General features: G+C 36.7%; 1 protein-coding gene across 4 annotated transcripts in view; it reads left to right on the top strand.

The window, feature by feature from the left end:
* Nucleotides 1–12659, top strand: part of LOC143240269 (uncharacterized) — a 67249-nt gene that overhangs the window by 14053 nt on the left and 40537 nt on the right. The gene's annotated exons all lie outside the window — the stretch shown is intronic.

Raw genomic sequence — 12659 nt, 5'->3', positions numbered from 1 at the left:
ACGGCTGAAAGAGCGGGCATGTTTGGTTTACGGGGATTCGAACCTGCGACCCTCGGATTACGAATCGAGTGCCTTAACTACCTACCTATGCCGGGTATTTGTGTAAACCTGATTTAGGTGAGGCAAAATATTTCTGCAATGTTTATAAGGTTTGTTGGGTTATAAACGAGAATGATGTTGAGGTACACATGTCTTAGGGACGAGAGAAGCTTTGTTGAAACCTTGTATTTGTACTGTTGTGTGTCTGTGTTTAAATATCGACCTGTATTATTTTCATTGTGATTTTATGGATAGGACATAACCGTTCATTTCGGTACGTGTTGTGCGTGTATTCCATTTTCGTTAAAGTTCAACTTCGGTAAGTTATATTTATGTCTAAGAAGAAGGTAGAGGATTCTAAATCGGACAGTGAGGTAGGAAACTGGCTTTCTTCTGTTGGAACAATTAGACGACTCGTCAGAAGAATGTGAGGTAGCGAATCTAGTAGTGACCTTCATCCACTGGTAGTTCAAGCTTGACGGACAACGAATTAAATGTATCACGTGAAACTAAAGGCACCTGTCTGGTCGACTTGAGGAACTTGTCCAAAAATTAATGGCCCTGTATAGTCAGGTGCTCGACTCATAATCTGAGGATCGCGGATTCGAATCTCCGTTGCTCCAAACGTACTCTCCCCTTTCAGCCGTGGGAGCGTTATGAAGTGACGGTCAGCCTAACTATTCGTTGGTAAATAAGTAGTCCAAGTGTTGGTGGTGGATAATAATGCTCAACTACTTTTCCTCTTTCTTACGTTGCTAATTTATTAGGGACGACTAGTGAATGTAGCCCTCGTGTAGCTTTGAGATCAAATTCAAAACAAACTAAGATATATGATGCAGAGATAACGTATTTCTTGTCTTATTTAACAAATGTACTCGATTATTGGACGTATTGATTGGATGTTAAAATAAATGGCTTATTTCAAATATCGGGTGTTACCTACCGTTCACTTCACAGAATAAAGTATCAATTATATCGTGGATCGTGGTAACAGAGTATATAATTTGTGAATGTCATACATACCTGACATTCCAACCGCTTTTAACTAACATTAGAAACTTTAACATGAAGGAGAAACGTAGCCCTAATTTTAAAGGTTTATTATTGTTATAGTTTTAGTTCCATTTGTAAATATCGAAGCACTGTCATTTTAAATTTTGGTTCCCTCAAAATTTGATGTAGTTTTGTGTTATTTCCAAAATGATTTTAATCTATTATAAAAAAACAACAACAAAAAAAAAACTCAGCTTTGGTCTGTATCTCAGAACGGCAGGTATGGGTATTAGCAATTTTTTTTATAAGGAGAGAACAACGTTTCTTCAGAAGATGACCGAGGAAGGTCGAAACGTTGTTCTCTCCTTATCGATAAGTGTTAATACCCATATCAACCGTTCCGAGATACATAGGCTGTACTTAATAAAAGTATGACTAATGTTAGGCCTAAGGCAACTGGACTTTTAAGAGATTTCAGTGTCTAATAATTCTTTTGTATTTTTCTAGAAATCCTGTATTAAAGTTTGTTTATAGTAAATATACAGATTTAATCGCAGGTAAATTGGGTAAATCACACTTTAGAAAGAAGAAAGAGCAATTTTGGGGTTAACAACAAGTAATGTTGAGTGATGAACATGGAGGATTATCAAACACAAAACTACACGAATATGAAATGCAAAAATGGCTCAGTTGTTGATAGTTTATTCGCCTTATTACAGAAGTCTGAGCAGATGATTGAATAACGATGAAAGTTGTATGATAGAATTTTATGACGTGTTTTGTTTTTGTACGTTGCAATTACGGTGACGTGTAAAATCATGAACCATTTTAGTGGTGCATAATATGGTTCGGATTTGTTTTTTGTTATTTAATAGCGTTCCGTCAGTCTACAACAAAAGTGGCTTTGAGTATTGTAATAAAGATTGAGCGCTATTACTGAACACAAGGCATTTGCATCTTCCATACATAGTAGTACAGGCACACATTTTAGTAGAATGTTAACAGATAAAAGTAGGATAAATTAAATTCTGTTGTGATCGAATAGTTATATATATTGTACGTTAATTCTTGCCTGTGTTATTATGTAGAGATCATACAAACGCCATCCCTATTATATTGTTTACATTGTTTTTCAAGGATTAATTAATTAATTAGCCACCCTTTTGTTTACACCAATTTTCTTAAATGTTTTATTTTTCTTTATTAATTTTTAATGAATCTTTTCAATGGATATAGGAAGGTTGTACCACTTATAACCAAGTTCTAAATATAACAAGGCTCCAACTTTAATACTTATTGTTTATCTATTATTGGCTAATAAGTTTATGTAAGAAAGCTAACTTCAAAGGGTAATGATAACATCGTTTACACTAGAATTAATTTTTAAAACTCCCGCTAGTAAATAATAATACTTATAAATGCGGATACTCTGTTTGAAACTGTTGCTTCATTAAAATTGGTTGGTGCCATTGTTTTAGTTCTTAACTTATCATGTAATAAAAATATAAACAATAGATTCAAACTTTGCGTTTTGTTATTTACAGACTTTCGTGGAACGTTTGACTTGGTCATTAGGGTAGATATTGATATAAAAGAAAACTCTGTGTAGTATTTCTAAAGTTCTGATGACCTGCTGAGGAGATATTTAAAATATCATTTCGATGAACAATCCGAGCCATACCTATATAGATAGTGCTACCACCTCTCTGGTATGGTAGGCATGACACATGTACTATAGCGATTGTTAACTTACTATTGCAACTGTGCTAATGGTGCTTGTCATTTATTGATATATAGAACACGTGGTTTCAAAATCTAGTCCATGCACCATTCCTCCAATCCAATGTTTACAAATTCCCCACATATCTACAAGGTATAAATATACCAGCCATATACCGTATTTTACGCCTTGTAAGACACTACATCGTGGAAGACACACCCTAATTTTGGAAAGAAAATTCTAAGAAAAAATTAGACTCAATAACCAATGCCTTGATGTAATCTTGACTATTTTTAATCAACTGAGTAAATACAGTTAAATATATTATATTCTTCACAGTGTATCGACAGTATTGGTTATATTGAATGTTTTATGCTATTGAAAATACTTGTAAAGTCTTATCACTTTTGCCTTGGAAGACGTATGGGGATTTTTCAAGGTATTTTTCAAGAAAAACACGTGCGTTTTACAAGGCGTGAAATACGGTATATATTTTACAAGCATACACGTAACATATAGTATTTTAATCACCATATATCAGTGATCATACATGAAGTATCACTATCTGTGACATCAGAAGAAACAGCCATCAAATCCAGAGGTTGCCATTGTTTCCCTATGGAGTATCATACATCAACTACATAGTTCATTATACTAAAGAATTTCAAATAAGTAACAAACAAACACTATCTCAAACAACTTTAAGGTTTGAGATAGTGTCGACATTATTTTCTTCACACCACAAATCATACGTTTGACTTTCCTAAATGTTAAAGCTTTTAGACATGGAGTCAGTATGGGAAATCATGTCTACACAATGTCTCAAACTTTAAATTTGTTTTGTTTCCTCTTTTGTGGTCGCATATTCACTTTAAGCCATCTTGTTTCTGTATTTTTTAAGTTTCCTTTTCCCACCTTTTTAAATTAACCATTTTTATTCATCTTTTTATTATTTAAGCAATTATACTCGTTAAAAACCACATAACTAGTTAACATGTTAACCTTACAATTACTGATAAAGGGGTACAACCCACTCCAATTTTAAATCGAAAATACCAAAACCGTTGCCAAAAGAGTTGAATTAAAATACAATCACTGTTGCTTTTAATTTCATTAATTATTGCTGAAGTGAGTGCTTTGAAAAGAAACAACATTGGACAGCATGAAGATGAGATTGTACTTTGAGGCTTAAACTATTTCTAACTTATTAACTACATTTGTTTCCCAGTAAAGGGGGTCATAGACAAATAAATATTTTCATTTAAGCCAAAAATATTTCGACGCGTTGCTTTGATAATAAGTGTAAAGGCTCTTCAGTAAGTGAACTATACTTGTTTGCCACTAAGCAGAGGACTATAAGCTAATAAATTTGAAGATGAAGTAAGCGACTTTTGTGTTCGTATAAATTTAGTTTTTTACATTATACAAATTGTCAGGTTTCATTGGTGTATCAGTGTTGGTTTGTATCAGTTATTGCTATATTTTTATGTATCTTTTCACATACTTTTTTCCGTAGTTCCCACTAGCTGATACTAAATCATGTGTTTTAGTTACAATCACGCTACTTTAACAAGTAAACATCAGCTTCATTGACTCACCAAACATATTCAATAAGCAGATTTCGCTTCTAATGGTGGTTCAGCGTTATCCACGAAGACCTTGTAACGAACACCTTCCGTGTTCGATCTTTGCGATGTGCGTCGTTCAAATAGCCCAGTGTTAAGCTTTGTACTGTAAACAAATATTAGAGCATGAAAAGAGAGACGCTTGTATCAATTCTAACTCGGAATTTCCATATATATTGATCTCGCGAGTAAATGTATTGGTACTTAGGCCAAATTTCGTGGTAAAATTAGCACGTGAATACACCGTTTTCCCTTGTCAGACATCATTCAATCTCACGCTTACCATCTATGCTTTAACCAGTATATTGGCAAGGTGAAGTAACTAATATTCGATTAACAGGTGTTTTATTAACTTTAAATCAGTCAGGCGGTATTGTGTTTTGTTCATCTTGTTTATTGCAAGAGAAGAATGCTTCTAACGAACGTTTACCACATGATAGCATTGAAATGTAAAAACGCGACACGAGACTCTACAATATATCCCTGACCTGTGGGTTCAAGGTTCGACTTGTGATGTGCCGACGAATATATTCCTCGTTGTGATAATAAAGCCTAGTATTCGTTTAAAAGTCATGGACAAATACTTCCCATGTTGAGACAGCACATGAGAACAGGTACTTAATTCCGGTTTCAAATGACACAAGCGGACGAGAATGTTAACATTTCCCTAGTCCATCGCAGGTTAACTAATCCTTAGCTAACAGCTGATATCCATCATACAGCTGAGCAAGCTGAAACGTTTGCGGTTAGGTGTGTGTGCTGAAGGACATTAACAGCACGATTCGAGCTAACCCCAATCTCGCAATCGTCCTTAAGTTATGTGTCTACCCGAAAAGGTTGAGGAGAGGAGGAAGATATAAAAGTAGCATCTGTACTGGCCACGATATCCATTCAAAAAATAATAATTAAAATTTGGTTTCTCTGGTTTTTAAAAAAGATGTAACGAAAAAATAAATATTTTCTAATACTCTATCCTTTTAACACATGAAAAAACAACAATCCACCAGTTGGGTTGGGTATCGTCATTTTACTGATACCTTTGTATTTCACTTCCCATACATTAATGTTTCCATGACATTTTAAGAACCCACGAGTGAAAAGAAAGTAGAATACGATTGATCATGTCAACCACAGTACATCTGCTTTATCCAGTGGCTTTGGGACCTTTTGACCAATACCAGGTTGTCTGGGATACAAAGTCGTTGTTCAGGCGAAATTAGATAAAATATAATATTTCTTTGATAGTTGTGACTTAATGTAGCATGATGACTACAAGGACTAGTAATGTACATTTAATTTTAAATGCCACTGTAAACAGTAATTAAAATATTGTTAAATAACAGTTTTGATGACTTGTTTACAATTAATGTAGCATATAATACTGGAACTACTGATATATAAAATCAGTTTTTTAAAAAAAAGATGTTAGGGTGTGAATCAAAGTAGATAAGTTGTAATTATCAACTTTCATTAAGCCTCTTACAAATCAGATTCTTAGGCGATACTTAATAATACGGCGTTATTTATTTTAGTATTGTTTATCTATCACCTTATTTGTAGTTAACTTTACTAGCAGTTACGACAACTGTTGAATCAATAAGGTAGCCTTATTGTGTTAGACAAAATTTAATTAGGGAAAGCACAATGTTTTATTGTATACAATGCGATACTGCAAGTCCTCACTTTAGCAATTCGTGCATTCAGTATTTCATAAAAAAAAAGTTAGTATAATAATTATACATAGGAATACATGTACAGTTCACTTACGATTTTGTGTTTAAGAATTTGCCCCAGATATTTTCACCAAGGCTGTTTCAGCTAGAATTAAATAATCAAGCTTTAAGGTAAGGTGGTGCTTGTTTAGCCCGAGGGACCGTTTTAGACTAAATTGCGACTGTTTTTAAGATTTCTCAAATATCCGGAAGTTACACAAGAAACTATGTAAACATGTACAATTTTTTTCTCTTAAGCTCACCTGATACACTGACGTTTGTCGTTCTGGTTTCTGTAATAAAGTGAATAATTCATTTCTATGTCAGGCACGAAGGACGAGTAGAATGTTTATCTGAAAAAGGGTCTTCAGCGCTAACGAGAAATGTAAATCGATATGATGAATTTCTGGTCGCCACGGAACTTGCAGGGGTTCTTTGATACGCCCCCCCCCATCACCAAAGAGAGATTCTAAAATCTCACATTAACTCATTTTTTCAGCTGTGCACGTCTCTGTACCTCTTATGCCCTACAACTTTTAATATTTACTATTGGATTTCTTTTTTTACCGGTCTATATAGATTGGGTATCCTTGGGTCAGAAGTATCGAACAATAGAATATTACCAGTTTTATTGTGTATTGTTAAACTGCAGTACAGTCCGATTCCCAGTATTCCTGGATTGTTTTAAAATAGGAAAAACCTAAGAACTTGAGGATTTTTATACTGTTAAAAAACAAACCATTTTTCCAAATTAAATATGAAATGGTGTTGCTGAACTGGTGTCATTTTTCCCCTGTTGGATTCTCTTTGTTTCGTACTTACTGAGTGGTATTTAGAATGTTAGTGCCATGTTCAAAGGTTCGTATGAAAGTCCGTATGCTTTTATATACATTTTTAGAATAAAATTTGTATTTCGTAAGAAATAGACAAATTTGAACTTTCTTTCTGAGGTGTTAACGTTTTAAAGTGTATATACAAAACCACTGTTGTGTCTGTCACAGACGTAAAAGTAAACTTTTAAATGAAACAGATCTATCTTAAAATTTCCAGTAAAATTATTTCGTGGTTTCTTGCTAAGTTTACGTACAGTGAATTCAAAATAAGTTTTGCTTCCAAGTTTAACTCGATACAATCGTTGAAACCTTAAAAAAACGAAACAACAACAAAAAAACAAACTTAGGCTTAACTCCAATCTAGCTAGAAATTAATTGAACTTTTTCTCGAATCAACAGCCACTTTTTTCCAACAGCTGGCCCGGCATGGCCAGGTGGTTAAGGCGCTCGACTCGTAATCTGAGGATCGCGGGTTCGAATCCCTGTCACAACAAACATTCTCGCCCATTCAGCTGTGGGAGCATTATAACGTCATAGTCAATCCCACTATTTGTTGGTAAAAGAGTAGCCCAAGAGTTGGCGGTGGGTGGTGATGACTAGCTGCCTTTCGGCTAGTTTTTACTGCTAAATTAAGGACGGCTAGCGCAGATAGCCCTCGAGTATTTTTGCGCGAACTTCAAAAACAATCTTCAACAGTTAATTTTTTTTTCTTGGCTGTTCCAGTAGTTACTGAAGTGTGTTTTGCCTTGTTTTTCTTTGTGAAATAATATTCATCCAGCACGTAGAAGTGCAAACATAATTCACATAAATTCTGTTCAGTTGTCTGTATAGTTTGATTGTTTTGGTGTGAATATTTGTTGTTGCTGTTTTTTGTTTGTTTCTTCAAAACATATTTAATCAATATTTCCATTTTCCTGTTGAGTTTAAGTCATCGTAGGTTTGGTGTGTCTTGTTCTTTATTTAATACTCCCGGTCTCTGACCCAGTTTTGTATCTGAACACTTAGTCACCCTTTATGGATCAACATCTTTCTGTGTACCTTGCAAAGGCGAACAACAAAAGATGTCAGAACTGGTTTATTACTGGTTCGTGTGATTCGAGGAACACGAACAGGGAAGATAAACATATTTGAGACAAAGTTATTTACTGTGTCAATTGTAGGGAACCGAACGTCGGACTTTAGTGTTGTTAGTTGGTAATTTACCACTGCCCCACCGGTGGACAATATTTTATATTACATATAAAATGTGTGTTTGTGCATCTAATCTTGTTTCCATGCTTGTTCGCTCATATGCTTGGTTCTTTGCGTCGAAATATGACCTCGAACTTCGTGATGAACAGGAAGTGACGTGCCCAAGTTAGTCCCGTGCTAACTGTGGTACTTAGTGTTTTCAACCAGTACGATATTTACGCGTCACGTCAGCAAAAAGCCTGGTTAGAAACTTGTGGTTCAATTACACCCATTTCTAAATTTGAACTAGTGACCAGATGAAAAGCAGTCAGTCAGTGGCACTCGCGGCAAAAAGCGCGTAATGACCTTTGAACCCAATAAAGAGACTTATTATCTCTTACAACGAGCCCACGGGTAAAAGCGCGTTGCACATTTAGCAGTTTGTCGTTAAGTTGAGATAAGATATTGACATTGAATGTTTTTTTTTTTTTTTTGGGAAGGGGAGTAAGTACCCCATTTATGGTCAGTGGCCTTAAGACACAATGTAAGTACAAATCATTTTTTGTGGGTGTGAAACGCTTAAAGGATACGTTTTCCTACGTATTTGTCAAAATTTTTGTAAATAGCAACAGATTCGTAAATTTTCATCATAATTACTTATGGGCATATTGTAATCTTATTCCCAGTTTTAATTAATTACATCTGGTAAGGTTGTTTAAAATTTACCAACTGTTTTTCCACGACGACTTGAAGGGCTCATTTATTCTTGTCTAGTTTATTTATTCTATTTTAGTTTAGCTATGAAACAAATGTTAACAGTTCGTTCTGATTTGGTTTATAATCATGCGAGTAAGGAATTCAATTGGTTTAACGTTGAGCCAGACTCGAGACATTCGCATAATAAAGTTTGACTTTTTCAATTTTCGACACCTAATTGATTTAAGGCCTAGCATAGCTTTGTGGTTAGGGTACTCAACTCTCAATCTACGAACCGCTGGTTCAAAACTCTGGTCACGAACACGCTGGCTGTTCCAGCCATAGGGGTGTTACAATGTTACTGTCCATTCCAGTATTCATTGGTAAAATAATAACCCAAGAGTTGACGGTGATGACTAGCTGTCTTCTGTCGAATATGTAACTACCAACTTAGGGATGGCTAGAGTAGATGTCGGTTGGTTCATTTTCGTGTGAACTACAACTGCTAAGTGATTTATAACAGATTTAGAGCCATGTACTTCCTGCAGGGTTCTCGAAAGTGTTCTAGTTCAAGAATAAATAAATAAAACCAAAATTAAGAGTCGCAAATCTTTATTTCTTGCTTTTCAAGTTTGTATGTCACGCTTTGTTGTACCATACAGAGTGCATAATTCTCGTGATTCATAGCATGCACACACGTTATTGACGTCACGATGTTAAGCGTCTCGTATGTAACGTCATTTTGGATCTACTGACTGATTGACAGACAAGACAATACTGTATCCTGATGCGAGTGGTTAAAATAGATGATTCCTCCAGGCAGCCTTCGGCTCCCTATGAGCAGACAAAGGGCAAGTAAGCCCTGGCTTTGACGAGTTTAGGCTTACTGTGGGGGCTGAATTGTATTTCAGCTATGCTGCTTTACAAAATCTGACAATACCAGATAAAATCGGTATTTTTACGTTTCGTCGCAGACGTCACTATCGGAAATTTCAACGTGTTTAATAACCTACCCGTGGGTTTGGATTCAACTATTTTCAACATGTATTTAACCCTCATACACACGGTGGGGGTCAAAAATGGGCCCACTTGTGTTTAAGTTGTTATAGAAATATCAAAGGTGTGACTTTCGGGCCTAAAAATGTACCTAATTTAATCTATACTAATAACATACTATACTAATACGTTTAACATGTATTTTATGCAAATGGGGTATTACACCCCTTGTCTAATGTCGAAATTCACGTTTTCCACATTGGGGGTCATTTTTGACCCCCGTTTAAAAAACTCAATTACATGTCTGGTAAACAATCAAATAATATATTGATATGAAATTTTGTGTTCTAGAACATTCTAGAACACTCTATAAATGTTCTCGAGCATTCTAGAATATTCTTATCTACGTTGCATAGAGAGCCCTCAATCGATGATGAATCAGGAAAACCTGAAATAATATCATACTATAACTCCACCAAAGGAGGAGTCGATACACTAGACTAAATAGTTAGATTCTTTTCCACAAAAAGAAAGACCAGAAGGTGGCCAATGGCACTATTTTATAACATTCTTGATGCTGCCGCATACAATGCTTACCTTCTCTATCGCCAGCGCCATCCAGAATTCGCATCAAAGTACCAAAAAAAGAGCAAGACGTGAATTTCTGAAGTTGCTTACTGATGAATTACTGCCTGAAGAAGATACAAATGAAGTGATCCCTCCCAAAAGACAAAAAGTTGCTGAAGAGAACGTTAGGAAATGGTGTCAAATATGCGCACGTGATTCAAGGAAAAAAACTTCTTCAAAGTGTATCAAATGTAGTAAAATGGTTTGCAATGTCCATAAAGTTACCCAGAGTGTATGCATAAATTGTATAGAATAAATATTGTGTCCAAATTTATACTTTGCTTATATGAAAATAAATTTTTTGTTAATATTTTTGGTGGGGGTCAAAAATGACCCCCAGTGTGGGCAACGTCATTTTTTTTGAGTGTGTGTACTAGGGTAATAACCTACCCGGGGAATTGGATTCAACTATTTTCTAAGTTTGCAAAATATATTACGTTCTGTTATCATTATCATGAATGTTATAAAAGTTTTAACCAGGATTATGTTTTCCGTTTCGTGACTTTCTATGACGAGATACAAGAAATTAAAAGATAAGAACACCCTCCCCCTCGGTGTGGATTCCTGTACGTGGTGAGGGGACCTCCCAGGGAAGGTTCTGTTCTTTCAATTTACTTCCTCTGGGATCTAAACATCCACCCACGTGTTTGCCGTGCGTGGCGACCCTTGAAGGGGAGGAGAGGATCCTGGTGATTGAGGGGTCCAACCCTTACACACCACTTTGGCCTTGAATTCCTGTAGACTGGCGGCCTTTAGGTGGCCCCCCTTGGGTCAGTCGGCTGGATTACTTGGGCTAGAGTCAACCAAGTACCAGTATTGGAAGTTCTCAACGGGTGTTGTGGACATTGTGCCTGATGCTGGTGTTTGGGTATAGTGCTCACGAAACCCTGGCGTTGCTGCATTGTCCTTGCATGACATTGTAGTGCGTCCCCTCGTAGGGCTTCATGGTGAGTGGGGTCAGTGGGTACCGATATTTTTCTTTTTTCCTATGGATCCTCCTTCAAAAAATTTAAATAAAATAGTGAAAAAACAGTCAATAGGTAAGCGACCACGTTTTGAATACTCTGAGAAGCAATTTTCAACATATGTAACACACGTACCCCATTTTCTTATATTACATTCTCTTTCAGAAAAATCTTTAGGGCAAATGTCACCCTTTTTTATTCAGAAGGGACTAGAGGGTCTTGCCGGCTCTCCAAAGTCGGTAAAGAAGCTTCGATCAGGAGACATATATTAGTTGAAACATCCACAACCCAACACAGTGAACTCCTCTTGAATTGAATGGGAGTTGGGGATATACCTATTGAGGTTACCCCTCATGCTACCTTGAATTCATCACGAGGAGTTATTGTTGAGAGGGATTTAAAGAACGTCCCCGAGTCCGAGATTCTCGCTGGTCTCTCCACTCAAGGAGTTTCTGCAGTGAGGCGCATCTCCACTCGCAAAGGTGGAGTTACACTGCCAACAAATACCCTCGTTTTTACATTTACATCATCATGTGCACCTATCACCATGAAGGCAGGTTATCTAATTTGCAGGATACGGCCATACATTCCAAACCCTCTCCGATGTTTCCAATGTCAGAGGTTCAGCCACTCAAAGACGTTCTGTCGTGGTTCCCTGACATGTGCTCGTTGTGGTGGCAAGGACCACGATGCCCATGAATGTGACATGGACCCACATTGCGTCAACTGCAATGGTTCTCACCCTTCCTACTTTCGTTCTTGCCCAAAATGGATGGAGGAAAAAGAGTTGCAGCGTTTGAAAACGACTTATAACATTAGTTATCCTAAGGCTCAGAAATTGCTCCCCGCCACTCCATCTCGGGCATATGCTGCTGCACTTCGTTCCACAACTATAGTGGGAGTGCAGACAGATCTCTCTGCCTCCAAGAGAATCGTTTTCAAAACAAATGAAAAGCCTTTTGACCTCCATGGTTAAAAAGGTTGATGAATCGACTTCCACACCCATCTCTGTTCCTCCCATACATTCCAACAAATCTCATGATCCACATCCTTCAGTTTCAAATACAGGCATTTCTTCTGATACATCTTTTTCTCCCACCCCAAGAGGCAAAACAATCATTCGTTTGCGTTCTCAGTCACTGGAGTCCCCTTCCACAAACAAAGATCTGCCCAATTGACCCAGGGCAGGATACATGGAGGTGGATAGACCTCTTCCGACTAAGGACAGTAAGGAAAAAAGACGTGGTCGTAAACAGAAGGGTTCTCCAGCCACTTCGCCTACC

This window comes from Tachypleus tridentatus, chromosome 13 (genome assembly GCF_004210375.1).
Source record: "Tachypleus tridentatus isolate NWPU-2018 chromosome 13, ASM421037v1, whole genome shotgun sequence".
Lineage (NCBI taxonomy): Eukaryota > Metazoa > Arthropoda > Merostomata > Xiphosura > Limulidae > Tachypleus > Tachypleus tridentatus.
The sequence above is the reverse complement of the archived record's forward strand: the minus strand, read 5'-3'. Positions and strand labels throughout refer to the sequence as shown.